This window comes from Mesoplodon bidens (genome assembly GCF_964165515.1).
Source record: "Mesoplodon bidens genome assembly, chromosome: 11".
In the NCBI taxonomy this organism is placed as follows: domain Eukaryota; kingdom Metazoa; phylum Chordata; class Mammalia; order Artiodactyla; family Ziphiidae; genus Mesoplodon; species Mesoplodon bidens.
This window is the reverse complement of record NC_138167.1, coordinates 47000568-47009541: the sequence shown is the minus strand read 5'-3', so window position 1 is coordinate 47009541 and position 8974 is coordinate 47000568.

Below are 8974 nucleotides of genomic sequence, written 5' to 3'. Positions count from 1 at the left end.
TCCTGGTGTAAGTGTGTGTGAAATTCAAGGCCACAGCTGAATGGGGGGTTTGGGGTGCTGTCTGACTTCTTGTTCTTGGGGCTGGGAGTAGGACAGGATTAAGTTTGTTCTAGGTATGAATAGAAATAAAGAGACCCCCACTTGGGCCTCTCAGTCTGTAGCCCCAGCTTGCCACAGATGTTGGGGATATTCTCTGTTCCATACACAGCCCAGGCCTTTTTCTGGTCCTCCTACCCAGCCTTTATCATAGGGGGTTCATGGTAGCAGCACGTGTAGTTGGTTCCAATATACAGCCAAGCTTTGACATTTGGGGATGCATAATGGAAAAAGCATGACAATTCCCTCATTTTGCAAGTATCGTGGTCTGCAGTATCTGTGGTCACCCGCTGGGCCCGGCTCTATTCTCGACGGTAGGAATCATCAGTGAAAATATAAAAATCCTTGTCCTCATAGAGTTTATATATGTGATTATAAACCAAAATTTGCATTACAGTCAGGTTACTCCATTTTGTCACGCTTGCCCTCTGGTTGTCACCCTCATTGTAAACAGCTTCCTGTTACTCTGACTCCTGGCTGAGGCCCCAGCTGAGGTGGAGCGGGAAATGTGAGGTGTTTCAGGTACTATCTTCGCACCCTCAATCTTTGTAACCAGAGCAGGACAGTGAGCTCCCTTTTAGTCTTCCCCCAACTAGCCCACCAGTCACAAATTAAACGGAAGAGGTTAACACACAGCTCGTTCCACGCCTAGCAGACCTGCAGGCTGAGCTAGAGCGGGGAAGGCATCGGTGGGCAGCGGAAGTGGAAGGATGTCTGTGCTGGGAGAATAGATGGTCTGTTCTGTGAAGCGGGATCAGATGGGGGCGTCCACTTGGTGTCAGGTAGTGTGCTCCATGCTGGGGCTAGAGGTGGATATAGTTACTGCTTTTTAGGCGTGGTGGAGCAGTGCAGGAGAGCTACACGCAGACATTAAGTTCTTACAGGTAAACACAGGGCCATGGACAACAGAGACAGCCCTGCTCCTGGTTCAGGGAAAAGTGTTGATGATAACCTGAACTAAGGTGAAATCTCGAAGATTGAGTCAAGTGAGACAAGGGATGAGGTTAGAAAGGCAGTGGTAGGAGTGGGTGTTTTCAGGTCAAGGGATTAGTATGAGAAGAGGCACAGGAGCATGGTTCAGCATGGGGAGTGCTGGGAGTGCAATTGTGGGTTGTAAATTTTACGGAGGGGACCAGTAGGAAATGAGAAGGAGGGGGTGAACGATAACTGAGGGCCTGCTGTTTGGTGCTAAGGAGCTGGCCTTGTCCTGACGGCAGCAGAGACCATTGAAGGGCTTCTTGAGCAAGGGAATGGTCAGATTTACATCCTCACACCTCAGGTGACTAGAGAGTAGACTTGGGGAAGGGGGCTAGTTGAAAGGCAATTATACACTAATGCCCAGATGTGGTCTCTCTCCTGTCTCACTAAAAGGAAGCAGAGCTCCTTGGAGAAATGGCCCAGGAGATGTACAAGATGAACCTGGAACATAATGTTATGCCAGAAAGCAAAGGAGCTGTCAAAGATGACTACTGTAGTATCGTTCAAAAGGACTCGGGGGCTAATCTAAAGAGGCTCCTCCTGGCCGGAGATGGGATAATTTGAGCATCAATAAACTCAAAAGTTCATGATATTTTTAAAATACTGGTCAGCTTTGATGGATGCAAGAAACCTGTCACTTCGTCAATAAACAGCAGCATTTATCCTTTCTTTTCTGTATAAACTGTACTTCAGGGTAATCGAAAAGTAAGTAAAAGTTTCTATAGAAGCACTCCAGCTATTACATGAAGGAATTATAGGATTAGTATCACTATTTTAATCCTCTGACGAAATAAGCTAGGAGATGATAATCAATAGCCACCAACATCATATTAAGAGACAACCTGACATACGCCTCCTGATGGAAGTAAGCAACACTTCCAAAAAAAAAAGTTGAATCTCAGGCATATTACATTCTAGATCAAGTACCAGTTTACAAGGAAGACGGGTCAGAGGACTATGTTAAATGACATAATGGGGATGCAAGCAGCAAAATCTAGTAAAACTCTAAGGACAAACAACCTAGATTCCTTTTTAAGAAAAAGAAACAGCGAAGAAGGAAGAATGAAATAAGCAAAAAAAATTGAGGGAAAGGAACCTAGAGGTTAAGACTTACGAGCCATTTCAAGAAAATGCAATGTGTAGACCTGAATTGGATCCTGATTCAGATAAACCAACTGTAAATGAGAGAGAGGGAGAACTGGGGCAATTTGAACCTGTGGTAACCATTCTCCAGGATGCCCACCCACCCACCCCTCAAAAATCCTGGCCTCCTGGTATTTATACCTTCTACATGGAAGCAGGCTGGTACATAAAATGGGACGGATACTGCAGAACTGTGTGTGATTTACGAAGCTTGGTCATGAAGGGCATTGCAGCTTCCTCCTTGGCTCTCTGGTGCACTTGCTCTGAGGGAAACCAGGCATGGGTTCTGAGGCCGTTCAAGCTGCCCGGTGGAGAGTGCTTGCAGAGAGGAACCAAGCCACAGCCAGCACTGGATTGCCAGCCAGTGTGATTGAGCCACCTGGAAAGCAGATCCTCCAGGAACTGTCAAGCTTTCAAGTGACTGCGATCTCAGGAGACACTGAGCCGGAACTAGCTAAGCTGCTCCTGAATTCCTGACCCACAGAAACTGAGTGACAATAAATGTTTATTGTTATTTTGAACCACTAACTAACTTACACAGCAATAGATAACTAATACCAACACGGACTAGATAGTTGAGGATTTAAAGAAGTATTGTTAATGCTAAGTATATAATATAATATAAATACTGCTAATCATGTAATTGTGATATTCTTTAAAAGTTATCTTTTAGAGGTGCATACTGAAATATCTATAGATGTATTAATATGCTGTCTGAGATTCGCTTCAAAATAATGCAGTTAGGGACATCCCTGGTGGCGCAGTGGTTAAGAATCCGCCTGCCAATGCAGGGGACACGGGTTCGAGCCCTGGTCCCAGAAGATCCCACATGCCATGGAGCAGCTAAGCCCGTACGCCACAACTACTGAGGCCTCGTGCCGCAACTGCTGAAGCCCGCGCACCTAGAGCCTGGGCTCCACAAAAAGAGAAGCCACTGCAATGAGAAGCCCGTGCACCGCAACAAAGAGTAGCCCCTGCTTGCTGCAACTAGAGAAAGCTTGCATGCAGCAACGAAGACCCAACGCAGCCATAAATAAATAAATAAATAATGAGGGTGGGTGCAGCAGGGAGTGGAGGGTATAGGTGAAGTGAATGGTCATGGGTTTATATTGGTCGTAGCTGGGCAATGGACATATTCGCTGTACTATTCTCTCTACTGTTTTGTACGGTTGAAATTTGCTATTATAGTTTTTTAAAAAAGGTACTTAGCAATGGTCCAGGCAAGAGAAAAGATGGTCTGAAATAGAGCAGTAGTTATAAGGATAGGAATGTAGACAATGAAATAAAATATTCAGGAGGTGAAATGTCCAGGCCTTAGTGAATGAATAGATGCAGAGAGGAGAGAGAGAAGCATCTAGGGTAACTCTCAGGTGTCTTGGACGGTCCTACCAGCCACTTGCCAGCTCTGCAAACTTGGGAGAATCAGTCAGCCTTTCTGTGTCTCATTTTCCCATGTGTAAAATGGAGGTAAAAACAGACTTACCTCATAGGATGATTATGAGGATTAAGTTAATTAAAACATGTAAAGAAAGCACTTAGTATGGTGTTTGGCACATAGTAAATCCTCCAAGCGTTAGCTCTTCCATTGGGGATGCCCAGGACTGGGGGTGGGATGGCACTTTTGGTTTTGAACATGCTGAGAAGGCCACCATCAGGGATTTCCACAGAGGTGCCAGGAGCCCTTTGCATATAAATCTGAAGCTCAGGAGAGAAGTCAGGGATAGACATGTGGAAGATTTGACACATTTTAAACCCATACAAATGAGTCAGCTCCTTGACCAGACCACCAAAAAAGATACACAAATAGCAAATAAGCACATGAAAAGCTCTTAAACCTCATTAGGTATTAGGCAAATGCAAATGAAGTCAACCATGAAATACCACTATACACTGATGAGAATGACTAAAAATTTTTTTTTGTTAATTGTGATAAAACCAAGTACTGATGAGAATGTGGAGCAACTGGATCCCTCACACTGCCAAGTGGTGAGGTAAAATGGTACAACCTCTGGAAAACAATTGGCAGTTTCTTATAAAATTAAACATGTATTAACCATACAATGTAGCAATTGCACTACTGGGTATTTATCCTAGAGAAATAAAAATTTGTATCCACGCAAAAATCTGGACAGAATGTTCAGAGAAGCTTTATTTGTAATAGCCAAAAACTGGAAACGATCCAAACATCCTTCAACGGGGGAATGTACAAACTAACTAATACATGCATGTAAATACGTGCAGCGTAGCAATGGAATGCTACTCTGCAATAAAAAGGGAAAGCTATAGATACATACAACTCAGGTGCATCTCAAAGGCATTATTTTATGAAGATTGAGTGAGCCCAGTGGAACTCCAGGAACCTCACCATTTAAGGAGCATATGGAAATCTTTTAAATCTGTGCACTACCCTCAAACTCAACTCCTGCTGCCTAGGTGCAGGCCCTACTGAATCTTGCCTGGAATATTGCTCCAGCCTCCTCACCGGCCTCCCAGTCCCCAGCCTTGGGTCTCTCCCATGCACTCTGCACACTATTTCTAGACGAATCTTTCTGATGGCGAGCACTGAACTTTTCAATGACTCATTTTTGCTGTCAGGATAAAGTCCAAACTTCCCATCATACATTCAAGTCTCCTGCTTACCTCTGTCCTCTTATCTTTTAGTCCTCCAGCCATAATAAACTCATATTTATGCTAGAAGGTTCCGTTTGATCCCTCATTGCTTGGTATTTTTATTTTTCTGCCTAGAACTCTCACCCACACCCACTTGGCCTGACTCATCATACCCACCCTGCAGTTCTTAGTTTTGATACCACCTCTTCTAGGAAGCCTTCTCTGAGCCCCCAAGACTGGGTTTTAGCCCCTTCTGGGGCCTCCACAGCATCCGGGCACCCTCCATCAGAGCACTACCCACGCTCTCCTACGATCCATCACCCAGCGACTGGCATCACGCACTAGAACTGTGAGTCCCAAGGGCTGGGACATGCCACATTTATCCCTGGGTCCCTGGTCCCTCAGTGTTCACACCTACTAGGTGCTCAATGAATGTTCCTTGTGTCAACAACAGTGTGGGCGCATGAGGAAATGAAGGAATGAAAGGGGAGGCCCGGCGTGGGGCGGAAGGGCCCCTGCAGAGTGTCCTGAGTTCAGAAGGGGCAGGAAGAGAGAGGCGAACCAGGCCCAGAGCCCCTTCTGCGCCCTTGCCAACGCTGCCTGCCTTGGGACTGGCTGTGGGAAAAGTGCCCACCCTGAGGTCCAGCTGGGGCTGGACTGGCGAGGGAGGTTCCAGGTGAAACAGACTCTGACAGGGACAGTTTATGTCCGTCCAAGTCCACGTATTCATGTTCTCTGTACTTTGTGCAACGCGTGTATTGGGTGTGGGGGAGAGTAGCCAGGATGCGGTGTGATGGTCACCAGTGGTGAAGGGAGGGCTCCCTGCATCTCGTCTTCTCGCCACAGGGTGGCACTTCAGGCCTGCAAAACCTCTTAGATGGGCGCTGCCGCTATTGCGCCACCTGGTGGCCAAGTATTTTCCGACTGTTCCGTAGGAAATGATTTTTTTCTTTTCAAGTTGAAGAATCTCAAACAAAGAACATAGGCGGCATACTTGAATTTGAGGCTTTTAAATAACTCCTTGGATTGCTTCTGCCTTAGAGAAGGCCCCCAGTGCTACCTTGTTAGCTACCCTACGAGTTAACGACGGAAACCCGATTTTCTGGTGGCTTCTGCCACCTTAGGCCCCAGCTGCCCTCTGCTCAGACTCTTCCCTGCCCACTCGCTCTCCCGCAGGAGTCATCCGCGGCACTTATCAGAGACCCGTGTTCAACTGTGCTCCTGTGGATGGTCCTCCACCACCCACTCCCTGGTTCCTCTATCTTCACCCCTCCCAGGACTTTCACTTCTGGCTCATTTCAGCTAGCCTCAGAGTATAGAAGTCAGTATAGAAGTCTACTCTTCCACTCTCAGCCCACAGCCCACATCGTCCCAGCTCTCGCATGCTCTCTCCCTTGCATTCTGGGTGCATTGAAACTCCAGTCCTGCCCCTTAACCCCTCCGCTTTATCCTGCTCCTTTCAAGGCCCCTCAGGCATCACCTCTGTCTTTGTTTACTGCAGACTCTGGAGCTGGACTGCTTGTGTTTGAATCACAGGTCTTCCACAGACAAGCTTTGACCTTGGGCAGCTTATGTAAGCTCCCTGAGCCTCACTCTTATATTAAAATGGGGATAAAAATAATACCTACTGGGGCTTCCCTGGTGGCGTAGTGGTTGAGAATCTGCCTGCCAATGCAGGGGACACGGGTTCGAGCCCTGGTCTGGGAAGATCCCACATGCCGTGGGGCAACTGGGCCTGTGAGCCACAACTACTGAGCCTGCGCGTCTGGAGCCTGTGCTCCGCAACAAGAGAGGCCGCGACAGTGAGAGGCCCACGCACCGCGATGAAGACTGGCCCCCGCTTGCCCTCGCACAGAAACGAAGACCAAACACAGCAAAAAATAAAAAAAATAAAAAATAAAAAAACCTACCTAAAAAGGTTGTGGTGAGGATGAACTGAATTAATATGTGTGAGCACTTAGAACAGTGCCTGGCACACTGTAAATGCTGTGTATGTGTTTGCTCTTATATGTTATTATTATTGCTCAAGCTGGAGCCTATGGTGGATGACACCACCAGCCACCTCAACAAAGCCCATCCTTGCACTAAGCCCACAATCTTCCTTTTCTAGTCCTAGAACCAGGCCTCTGCGCCCTGCTAAGAGAAGAAACAGGAATCACAAAAATCCCACTTTCCTGCAGATTGTGCCACTGGACATTTCTCCTTCTCAGCCTCCATTGGGCTCCAGCCTCCTTTGAAAACTCCTTGACTTGTCCTTACCCTGGCCCCTCTGCTCTGTCTGCAGTGACCATTCTACATCGTCACCACTTTGCCCATGCACATGGTATGAAATTCAAAAGGTATAAAAGGTTACAGTGAAAAAAGAGTCCCTCTGTGGTAACTTGATAAACATGCCACCATATTTTGTAGTCTATCCTCTTGACACGGGATGACCCTTTGTCTCCCACACTCTGATCCTCACAGACCTGCACATTCCCTGCTCTGTTCCCGTCTCCCGAAACCCTTCCACTGGGCCCTCTCAAGCTCATGGCTCTTCATCAGCAAACTTCTCATGGACACAGCCTCTTCGAATGTTCCCTTTGACCTCCTGGCTCTCCCTGAGGATGCCCTCCCTGCAGACCTCTCAAGTGGGCACTGCTTTCTCTCCCTCAGCCCCTGTGCCATGAGGCCAGCGGGTGTATAGGCACCCCCTGTACTCCTCAGTGCGTTCAGACCGTTTTTCTTCTCTAAAGTCCCTCAGCTTTGAATCTCATGTCAATGGACTATTCCACCCACCATGCCCCTCTTTTCCACTTGTCTATCAATCTCTGGGTTACTTCCTCTTATTTCTTGAGGTTTTGGTTCCTGCCTCACTGTCACCCCCTCTGATGCTAATTCTGTCCTAATTCTGAGAGCTCTCAATATCTACAGAGGTAATCCTCCCAATACCTTGGCCTCTGCATTCCATGACCTCTTTTCCAATGACCTTGCCCTCTACCCTATCTGCGCTACTCACTTCCATGGTCATCCCCTGGCCCTTCTCATTACCCATAACTGCAACCCTTCTGTATTAGTGTCCCAGGGCTTCCGTAACAAAGTGTCACAGATTGGGTGGCTCAAAAACCAGAAATTAACTTGCTCACAGTTCTGGAGGCTAGAAATCTGATCAAGGTGTTAGCAGGGCTGCTTCCTTCTGAGGGCTGTTGAAGGAGAATCTGCTCCTCTCAGACCTCTCCCCTAGCTTCTGGTGGTTTGCTGGCAATCACTGGCATTCCTTGGCTTGCAGATGCATCACCCTGATCTCTGCCATCATGTTCACGTGGCATTCTCCCTGTGTCCAATTTTCCACTTTTTATAAGGACATCAGTCATTTTGGATTAGGGCCCACCGAAATGACCTCATTTTAACTTGATTACTTCTGTAAGGTCATCCCCCAAGGTACTGGGGTTTAGGACTTCAAGATGTTTTAAGGAGGGGAGGGACACAATTCAACCCATAACATCTCCCATTCTCCCATAATCTCTGTTTCATGCATCCCACCCTCTGACTGTCGCCTCTTTTCTTCCCAACATCTTTCCAACTCATTCCCCCTAGTACTTTATCTCCAAAACTCTTTTGATTCCACCAGGACCTTCAATCTACTGATTCTACCCCACTTCATGCCTCTCTCCTTTATTGCTCTCTCTTACCGCTTTAACCAGTGTAAAGCCCACAGCCAGTTAACAGAACCGCTTCTATGCATGTATCTTTGATTCCCTTGCCTCTCTCTCTTTGTTGCACTTATTTGGCAAATTGGCAGCCCTGGCTAATCCAACTTGCTCCCTATTCTGTACCTAATATGGCAGGAGAAAACCCCCCCAACACATTCATATTAGTAAGTCTCACTTTTAATTCCTAATCACCTCAAGTGGACCCTTCATGCTGCCTGGTAATCCTACTATATTCTCTAACCTATTCACTAACTTTTGAGCTCCTAGACTACTACTCATTCTATCTCCTCTCTTTTCAAACCCCCAGCAACTCTTTCTCCCATCTTTCCTCTTGGCCAATGACTGTGATTATTTCCTTGAGAAAATAAAAGCAATCAGAAAAGTTCTTCTGGGACTTCCCTGGTGGCGCAGTGGTTAAGAATCCACCTGCCAATGCAGGGGACATGGGTTCGAGCTCT